At 33.8% G+C, this 11,231-nt stretch overlaps 1 protein-coding gene across 3 annotated transcripts in view; it reads left to right on the top strand.

Annotated features, from left to right (window-relative positions):
* The window catches only part of LOC117175909 (cell division cycle protein 20 homolog), a 135,391-nt gene that overhangs the window by 59,558 nt on the left and 64,602 nt on the right, over positions 1-11,231 (top strand). The window lies entirely within an intron of this gene.

Genomic DNA, 11,231 nt, shown 5'->3' with positions numbered 1-11,231 from the left:
AAACTTTTCATCTTTTTACATTCTCATTTAGGGGTTAAATCTACTATGTCAAGATTCTTTTTGGTAATGTTAACAACATTCTATTGAAGCAGACTGGGAAAACATGCCGCTTCCGCAAAACACGTTTTTTATTATTGCTTGCGATGAGCATGATAACTTCTGGAACAATTGTCTGCTATTCAAAATTTTATACAGAATGGTTGAATTCAGCGAAATGAAAAGGATTTTCAAGCAAATAATTTGAATCCTTAACAAACACAGATTAATTTGCAACTAAGTAGTTGCGATTTTTAATCGTAATAGTACAAATAATTTCACTTTATCGAAAATGCCCGGACTCTGTTATCTTTTCCCTGACATTCCCTAATTTTCTGGAACCATCAGACCTGTAGCAACTCTAATACTTGTACTTTCGGATTTTGAATTGCAGACAATCGTTCCCGGAGTTATCGCATGCTCATAGCAATCAATAATAAAAAACGTGTTTTGCGGTAGCGCCATATTTTCCCAGTCTCCTTCAATAGAATGTTGTTAACATTACCAAAAATAATCTTGACATAGTAGATTTAACCCCTAAATGAGAATTTAATTATGATTTTGTATAGGTTCTTAAGGATATGTTTGTAATTACTCTTATTCAAATTATCAAGAAGAATATATTTTCCATAAAATAAACAGATGGCTTAATGTGCATTGCATTAATTTTATTTTTATTTTTGAAATTTTCCTCATTGAGAACCTGCATTGCAGTGACGTCATGGCTACCCGAAGGCCAATTCTATTGTCGGGAAAAGTGAGCAAAAAAATTTCGAAGGGTTCCATATTATCGAAAGAGGTAACCGTTCCCGCCCCCGCTCCCTTTGCTGCCATTAGGACTCATAATCACCGCTGCTTCCGATATCATAGCTTAAATTTTGAAATTTACTTGTTTAAAGCTTTAAAAGAGGCCTTAAATATTATTATTCTGGGCTACAAATTGAAAAATGTATTGTATGAAAATGGAGGAACACTTACAAGAAGTTTCATCTCAATAGCATCCCCTTAAACATATCAAATTGTACACTGAAGTTGAGCTCATTTTATACCGATAGTTTGTCATGCAAATGACTTAGTCGTTTTATTTTGTTAACAGGAACCTGCATTTGCTCCAGTACAAATCGCCTGATATATTTCCGACGTTTTTTCTAGGATATTTGAGATTTTATTTTATTTGTTCAGAAATAGAAGAATTGTGCAGCTAATCCAATTTAATAGCGCAGCCGTTGACAATACGCCCACAATAGATAGAACCTTTTTTGTGCCCTACAAAATTATGAACATTTTTTCACATCACCATATTTGATCTAAAATCAACAGTTCTCGAGTAATTTTAAAAAACATGTTATTGCTTAACGCTTTCCAGAATTTCGGAACTTTGCCGTACACGTATGTTTGGGGACTTTTTACAATATCTTTATAAAGCCATTGCCAACGTATCTGTGAAAAAATGCTACTTTTACGAATTTTTTTCTCAAATCCTTCATTGACTGGACTACTTTATACATCTGGTCAGTATATTCTCTTTGCAGCATAGGAGAAGTCAAATGAAAATATTTAGAGCTGGCATCTCTTGCAATGCGCCACGCGCAACCCTCTCAGGTTAGTCGGAGACCCGAGGCCGTTTTTGGCGAGTTATTAGGTAACGATTCTGCCACTATATTCCTGATTGTTGAGAATATACTGATCACAAAATGTGGCTTCTCCAGGGGTAGTCCCGGGGAGAAGGTGTTTAATTACTCATTCGAAGTTGTAAAAAAAATTATTAAAATAAGTCATAGGGTAACGGCTTAATCTTTCTGTGTTGAATGTCAAGACAATCAGACAATGTTCCTTGCAATTGGCAGAACAATAGGCCGGTGCGGAAGGGGGGCAGAACGATCTAGAGGTGTAAAAGAATTCATTTTAAAGTTTTTTTTTTAAAACCCAAATTTGTTATATAACATTCTACTCATTATTCAAAACATATATTCGAAGAGGCAGAACAAAATCCCGGGGATAACATCCTGGCAGAACATGGCAAACTGCCCGGTTTTGACATTGGTCATTGTGCGTCGGTTCACGGCCCTGACACTGCGAGCAGAGTGGTTACTTGTGCTCCGAACACGATCAGTACCGTAATTAGATAGTTTACGCCACTCTGTTCGGCAGTTCGCGATGTTCTGCCAGGATGTTCTCCCTGAGATTTTGTTCTGCCTCTTCGAATATATGTTTTGAATAATGAGTAGAATGTTATATAAAAAATTTGGGTTTTAGAAAATAACTTTAAAATGACATATTCTTTTACACCTCTAGATCGTTCTGCCCCCCTTCCGCACCGGCCTATTGTTCTGCCAATTGCACGGAACATTGTCTGATTGTCTTGACATTCAACACAGAAAGATTAAGCCGTTACCCTATGACTTATTTTAATAATTTTTTTTAGAACTTCGAATGAGTAATTAAACACCTTCTCCCCGGGACTACCCCTGGAGAAGCCACATTTTGTGATCAGTATATTCTCAACAATCAGGAATATAGTGGCAGAATCGTTACCTAATAACTCGCCAAAAACGGCCTCGGCTCTTAGTCTAAGTATAAACGTCGCAATGTGAGATAGTTTGATATCACAGAAAAGGCGCTCTCATGAGATGTCATGAGAATTCTAAGTAAAATCAGACACTACCCTTATATCAGCCTTAAGCGAGCAGCTCATATCTAAATTTACCCATCTCACGGTCGTTAGATGTGACCATAGGTGTGATTTACCGTCGTTCTACTGGGACAGCGATTTGAGCTATTTTGATCAACGCCGGGCGGCGCGCCGCCTTCTTTGCTACTCGTTGGGGCGGCCTGAGTATCTAGTTTAGTATTTTTTCTGACATGCAGTTTGGAAAATATAAAAATATGTAGGAACAAAAGATCAATTTCCATCATAAAATATTTAAATCTATTTACTTGAACATTTGTAGCCGGAATTTCCGCAACCAATCAAAAACCACCGCATCACCCGGCGGGGAGAAATCTGTTACCATGCAGTTTTTCAGATTAGCACCCGCTAACAGTGAAATCCCGCGGTTGTCCTTATGAAAAACTTTTAAATATATATATATATATATTTATTTATTTATTTATTTAAAAAAAGGATAAATCAACCACCGCATAGTCCTACTGGAAGCAACCGTCTAAAAATGACACCGGCTCCCAGTAGTACCGCGGTAAATTTTTCTTTAATATCAGCCTCTCTCACAATGCGACGTTTATATCTGACAAGGTTGCACGTAACTTATTGCAAGAGATGACAGTTCGAAATATTTCCATTTTATTGCTCCTGAAGAGACGACGCCACAGCTGCCTACAGACCACTTCCTTATTCCAAAATGAGACCCATAAAAATTTTTCTCCAACCTCGAGATTTATTGCATCAAATAAACTTACTTAACTCCAAGGCTGCAAAGAGAAGATCCTGACCTGCTGTATACACCCCCTTCACCTAGAGAAGAGAGCAGTATCGTACAATAAGAAATATACTTCCACTTACTTTTATAATGCAAAACTATTAGAAATTATAGTCCATATGAAGCTTACAAAGTATCTATATTTTTAAGTTGACTGATCCTTTGCAGTCGGGTTTTCGGGTGAATCACAGTGACGGCTACCCTAAAGGTGACCACTGAATTTAAAATCGCTATTGAGAGGTAGGTTATAACGATAGTGGTTTCACTTTATTTTCCAAAGCGTTTGAATCAGTTAATCTCGAACTTCTTTTACACAAACTTAGAACGTCTAATCTATCCAATACTGTAATTGCGCGGCTTAAATAATTCTTAACAAATCGATCCCTACAAGTAGTCAATAGCAAATGTGAACTTGCTAAATGGTATAAGATTAGGGTTTAAGTCCCGTAGGGCTCTACTTTAGACCCCCTTCTCTTTAATCTATGCACATCGGACTTAGGTACAGAACTTAAGCATACTGAACGTATGTTCCATGATTCACAGTTTACAATGTCCTAAAACTTTAAACGCATTTACCCAAAAGGTGCATTTTTCGGAACACTTTCGGAAAAATGTCTGCTATTTTATGAAAAATCAAAATATCGAAAAAGTAAACGATCGGGACCTCGCTAAGGTAACAACAATTATAAGTGTTTTTGAATATTTTTTTCGGATAACTAGGGTGGACCCAATCCTGCAAACCACGGCAGTTCGCTTGTGATAGGGGCGCTGTCAATGCTTTCTCCAGTTCTTGGAAGTGAAGATTGACATGTGAAAAAAAATCATGTGTGAAATTCAATAAAGCTAAAATAGAATAGAAAAAGTCCCGTATCGGAATCCTCCTCAGTTTTTCCATAATAAATTTCTGAAAATTGACTCAAAAATCGGCCTATAAGGTGTAAGTCCCCCTTAATCACTGCAAACACTACGTATGCGGACGATTTTAAATGATATCTTTCGGACCCAATCGCCTCCCTTAAAAGTATGTTGGAATTGGTCTAGGAGGACATCGCCGGCTCAGTGGTACAATGGGCTGGCACTGAATCTGACCAAGGCTAAAACAATTACCATCAGGCCGACTTCCTCCCTGTCTTTAGCAACTTTAAGGATTTTCCCTTCACTAAAAGTTGATCGCCTTGAAATTGAATTTATTGATGTTGTGAGGGATTTGGGCAATATGTTTAACCGCACTCTACTGGAATGAGCAGGTAGTTGGTATTTCGGGAAAGGTTTTCACGGTGTTACGACAGCTTTAAAGAAACCAGGAATCCTTGCCCACGGCTACAAGGATTCTTCTGGTAAAGAGCCTAATTCTGCCGTATTTCCATTATGGAAATATTGTATACGATGACAATACGAAGGAACTTAATTTGAAACTCGAGAGACGTTTTTATTGACGTTTTTATATCTTCAAATATCGACAATCAAAATTGTCATTTTGAACATTTTAGGTGCAGATATATTAAGGGTGGTTTTTAGGAGTCTTGCCGAACTTTCTCACCCACTCTATAATTAGTGAGATAGAAAAAGAGAATTTTTTATGTTTTTATATTTTCAAATATCGACAATCAAACTTGTCATTTTTAATCTTTTAGGTGTGGGTATAGTAGGGGTGGTTTTTAGGGGTCTTGTCGAACTTTCTCACTCCCTCTATAATTGGCGAGACAAAAAAAAAATTTTTGACGTTTTTATATTTTCAAATATCGACAATCAAAATTGTTATTTTTAACATTTTAGGCGCGGATATATTTCGGGTGGTTTTTAGGTGTCCTGCCGAACTTTCTCACTCCCTCTATAATTAGCGAGACAAAAAAAGAGATTTTTTGACGTTTTTATATTTTCAAATATCGGCAATTAAAATTGTTATTTTTAACATTTTAGGCGCGGATATATTAAGGGTGGTTTTGAGGGTTCTTGCTGAACTTTCTCACTCCCTCTATAATTAGTGAGATACAAAAAGAGAATTTTTGACGTTTTTATATCTTCAAATATCGACAATCAAAATTGTCATTTTTAACATTTTAGGCGCGGATATATTAAGGGTGGTTTTGAGGGTTCTTGCCGAACTTTCTCACTCCCTCTATAATTAGTGAGATACAAAAAGAGAATTTTTGACGTCTTTATATTTTCAAATATCGACAATCAAACTTGCATTAGGCAGGTCTAAATAATGGGTGATGTGTAAGGGTAGGTAACCCCTTAAAAAAATTTTATTTGAAAATTCTTTCCGACAGAATATTTTTTTTGACGTTCTAATTGATTTAGGCAAAGAAAAAATTGAAAATTAATTTTTTTTAATTTCGTTCAAATGAACGTTCGTAACTTCAAGTACATTGCATTCGCTTCATTTATGACTTGCTGAAATATGAACATATAACTCCATATCGTTTAAGGGCTGGACTTCTGAAAAAATTAAAATTAAAAAAATACTTTAAAATGTGTCATCTAAACTATGAACATTAAGAACAAGAAGCGACAAATCTTTAATTGCAATTTTTAAAAATTAAAGAATTTTCTATTGCAAATCTTCAAAGTTGAACTGCATTAGGGTGGTCCAAAAAGAAATTTTCGAAATTTTAAAATTAGACCGAAAAATATTGTAGGTTACATGAAAATAGAAAGTGCCTATTTTTTTGTTTTTAAAAAAGTTGATTAATAGGATTACGCATTTCACTTTTTTCTCTTATCGAGATTTACGTGTAAAATGACATTTATTTTTTCAAATGCATGCAATAGAAGTTATGATTGTATTTTTTTGATATTTTAGGCATTTATTTGTATAAGAATGATAACGCATTTATCATACGTTGATTTTTTTTAAATATCATGTAAGAATTTAAAAACCGAGTCAATTTCCATAAAATCACAATTTTTAAAACCATATACCGGGTCTTCTATATATTTTCATCATCGGGAATTTGTACAAAACATGAGTTGCTTAGCTAAGAACAGGTTTTTATATAAGAAAATAAAAATGTATAATCATTTGTAGGAGAAAAAATTATTAAAAACATTAAAAATCATTGAACTTTGAGTTTTGCGACGCCTTTGATTTAGAGATGAATAATAACAGGGCAATAGACAATGCGAAGGCTCTACTCTTCTCGCTCTTCGGTGCTCCTCCTACATATTTATGGCTTTTATTCCCTGTAGGCTTCTTCATACCTTCTTAAAGGAAGTCAGAGGGAGAAATTAAATTCATTTAATCGGAAAGTACATAAAAATAAATATTGATTGTAGTTTTATTTAAAAAATTAGATCATTATTTACCAGCGACTTTTTGATTTATAAACCAATAAACATTAAATTAATAATAATTATTAAATACTAAAAATCGTTGATATTTGAAAAATAATAATAAAGATTAATAATAAAGTATTATAAGACAAATTGATAAAAATTTGAAGTATTCATAATATCAATAATAGAAAAATTATAATTTAAATTAAATGAATGAAAATCATATTAATTAAAATTTGCCATTTTTCATGAATAATTATTAACTTTTTAATAACTAAATCATCTATTCATTCATAATTAATTAATATTGAATAATTTAATAATAAGTCACTAATAAACATTAAATTAATAAATAGTTAAAATTAAGAATGATAATTAAAATCAATATAAGTAAAACTTGCAATTTTTCATGATCAATAAATAATGAATAATTATTAAGTAATAATTATTTATAATTAGTTAAATATTAATTATCCATTAATTATAATGATTTATTACCAATTTATTCAATCATTCACCTATCACATTGTGTCAATAGAATTTTACATTTCGTAAGAGATTATGCTGTTGCTCTTTATCATAGCTATAATGCTAAGAATACAGAAGATTTAGGTAAGGTGGTTGTTGAGGACTTAGGCGAGCCTGGAGCTTTAACAAAGGAGCAGGTCAAGTTGGCAAAGTCTGGCTGATTCACTGCTGCCGTACTGCCAAGTTGAACAATAGGCCGCACCGTGAATTCTCTATTTTGAGTAGTGGATTTTTAAAAAAACTTTGCAACAAATGCTTAGTCCTACTAATTGATTTTTTCAAAACAAAAAAAGAGGGGCCTTCTATTTTCATGTAGCTTATAATATTTTTCAGTCTCATCTCCAAAATTCGAAAATTTTTTTTTTTTACCACTCAAAACTACATGTATAGCTTTGGATTTTAAATCATTAATATTCAAGAGTTTTTCATTTTTTAAATTCACCATCAAGAATTATGCAAGTTTTTAACTTTTACATTTAAAAATTTTTTTATAATTTTAATCATTTTCATTGGGATTTTTCTTGAAACTCTTCAAAATAGTACTTTCTAAATTATACATTTTAAGAAGTAAAGAACCTTAATAAACCCATGTTTATTAAATTGAAACCATTTTTATATTTTAAATTCGACATATTGGATTAGCCAAATAAATTGTGCAAATTCTGTTTTTTAATTCGGATTCGATTTCACTTAATAAGTTTGAATTTATAAATACAACCGTTTAATTAATACAAAATTACATACAAAGTTGTAGTGACGGCTGGTTTAAATGGGGGACTTGATTTAAATGTACCAACGCAATATAATGCAGTACTCTGGTTGAGCATCACAACGTCCCTCGCAGCTTCGCGCTGGAGCTCGATCGCCGTACAATATGAAGGGTCAGCTGAGCCGTCAGGTACCCTGATATCGTCTTTAGTTATTTTTATTTGCATAAGTTCTATTGGAGCTAATTTCACGCTGAAAAGAATACTCTATAAAATTAGTACAAATATATTTTTGCAATTTCTGTACCAGAAAGTACCATCTCCTCACAAAGTTCAATTTTTAATAATGAAAGTAAAAAAAATTACGAAGCTTTGTATTCTTTCGATACATAATTCACAAATTTGTTATTACATGCATCAGGAGTGGATAACTGTTAATTGGAGAGATAAAATACGATTCCACAAATAGGTGCTCGCCTGCTCGTCTTGCCTGCTCTAGCTAAGAGTTCGCGCATCCCGCTCAAATATAACAATGCTTAGCTCTCTGGTAACCCCCACCACTCAGTCTCTGCTCGCCACAAGCATTTCCTTACCTCGAGATACACGACTAGACTCTTCTTTCATAAGGTCGTTCATTAGAATGGGTAATTTGTTCAGAGTTTTGAGGCCACACGGTTGAATATTTTTGTCTAATTTGTTGTATTCAGAGCCAGTTTTTCGAAAAAATGTTTATATTTTGTTTAATAATCGAAAGCAAAAGTACAATAGCAATGACTCAGCGTTAGCTGTCTCTTTGTTTCTGAGGCGTGCACTTAGGCCTTTGTCAAACAAGAGAAGGCAGATACCCCGCGGAGAGTCGAATTATCTGGAACGAGTGACCCTTTCATTATTATGAGATTAAGGCCGGTTAGAAAAACTGATATTATGAAAACATGGATTAGCTCAATATTTGATGAACTCTAAAGTTACAGAGAAACCTAGAGTGAGGAGCTTTGAGGGTATCTTTAATAAACCACCGTTTATACTCATTAGAAGCACAAGTATTTATTCGTCCAAACTTTATTCTTAATGGACTTTCAAACTATTAATTGTACAAACTTAAATCTGGGATTTTAATATGTACGTAATGAAAGAAAGGCCTTACGATGATTAGCAACTCTAAAAGTACATGCACTATGGCGGCGTAACGAGAACTGAAAGCTCCTTGAACAAAGGACTTGCGGAGAGTTCGAAATGGCGCGAATAGGGCCGAAAGGAGGGCACCTCTTTTATTTATCTTGCAGCTGATCGGTGCTGTAGATTCACGAGGACAGGTGCGTATAAAAACTCTCCCTCATCAGCATCGCTTTTTTCCATATTAAAACGTAGTATCTACTCTCCAACTAGTTGTAGTCATCTTTCCAGCTTTACCTAATTACTTCAATAACAAACAAATCAAAATTATATATGCAATTGAATTTAAATTAATATTCATGTCAAGCTTCATTTTAAGTTTAATTATTGTTTAATTAATTTATTGTGCACTTCAAAAGATAAGGGCTTAGTAAAAACCTCAGCTATTTGATTTTTAGAAGAGATCCGAACCACCGGAAACGCATTGTCGAATATAATGTTCCCTAACATCAATCATGCATATGAAAATGCTCTTGAAGGTATGTGTTAAGATTGAAACGTATATCAAATGCGGTTTGATTCTCATTATCTTTATCTCAGAGAGTGAGCGCTTCTCTGTACACATACTTGTGTAAGTGTGTGTAATGACTGGTGCCGAAATCATTAGAAAGTTTACAATCGTGAATGAAGGAACATCCTTCATGGTGTACAACCGAAGCGAGCAAGTACAAAATTGTGATTATCGCCACAAAAATGGATAGCTAAAAATTCAAGTGGAATAAACGAGCATAAATCTGGTGTAATTACGAGAAAGAGGAAATAAATACTCAATTTGTTTTTATTAACTTGGTGAACAAAGATTGTATTCTATCAGAAAACAATTAGACACCTAGCTTCTTATTTGCCGAAAGATCAACTTTACATTATCTAATTAACATTTGGGGCTCGTCCGGGATTTGAAGTGTGTTATTTAGTGGATTCCCTAAAATTCAAAGTGCATTTTTCAACGATTGAACTCTTCGAACGCTCTAGATTTAACATGGCGTCACGTCGATTAATTTCGAAGAAATGTTATTCAGACTAATATCAGACTAATATTCAGACTGTTATTCAGTTTATATATGTATATATATATTTATTAGGGTGGCCCAAAAAATCATATTTGAGAAATTTTAACGGGCTTGTTGGCCAAATCGTTCTAGTAGCCAAATAAATGTATGCCTATTTTTTTATTTTCGAAAAAAAAATATTTTTAGAACTCGCTCTGGCCATTTTTATATCTTATGGAGTTTAACATGTAAAATCTTTCCAATTTTTATTTCGTCCATTTTGGACAGGAAATTATAAGAAAATTTATTTGATAGTTAATATACTTGTTCACTTATCAATAAACATTGCATTTATCGCCATTTTATATCTCAGAAATATTATGCAAATGTTTTAGGCATATCAAAAATGGCATAAAATGGCAGTTTTCGGAGGCTCATTGTGATCCTCAGATATACTTGTGTATGACTTTTTGAAGAGAAATTCTTTAGACTATTGAGAATAGATTTCTAAAAAAAAAAATGATTACAAGTATAATTTAAATTGAGTAAAGCGTAAGAAAATCGGATGAAAAATGACGCATTTAAGTTGAACACCGACTGAAGGGACTGCAGGTGAACGGCTGCAAAAAAAGTTGACCCTCGGTCGGTCCGTTCATTGTACACCGTATTTGCTGTCATCCCAAGCTGCGGTGACTGTCAATGAGGTGAATGGTCGAGTAATAATAAGTTAATAAATCTATAGCTGCACTCTGGGTTAAACCTGTAGCTGGTGTAAGGATTTCTTTACTTCAAATCAGGAAACTTTGAAGCCTCAGAGCGAGTTCTAAAAATATTTTGTTTTGAAAATTAAAAAAAGGCATACATTTATTTGCCTGCGAGAACGATTTGACCAACAAGCCCGTTAAAATTTCTCAAATGTGATTTTTTGGGCCATCCTAATATATATATAAAACATGGATATCCATAAATACTTGAAGTTTTCAAAAATTGTTCTCCTTTCATTGAGGAAGGGACAGTGGCTAGTGCAAATTCAAAATTTTAGTATGTGTGAGTTTTCTTGCAGCGATTTAACACGTACGTAG

The sequence above is a fragment of the Belonocnema kinseyi genome, chromosome 7 (assembly GCF_010883055.1).
Source record: "Belonocnema kinseyi isolate 2016_QV_RU_SX_M_011 chromosome 7, B_treatae_v1, whole genome shotgun sequence".
In the NCBI taxonomy this organism is placed as follows: Eukaryota; Metazoa; Arthropoda; class Insecta; order Hymenoptera; family Cynipidae; genus Belonocnema; species Belonocnema kinseyi.
The sequence above is the reverse complement of the archived record's forward strand: the minus strand, read 5'-3'. Positions and strand labels throughout refer to the sequence as shown.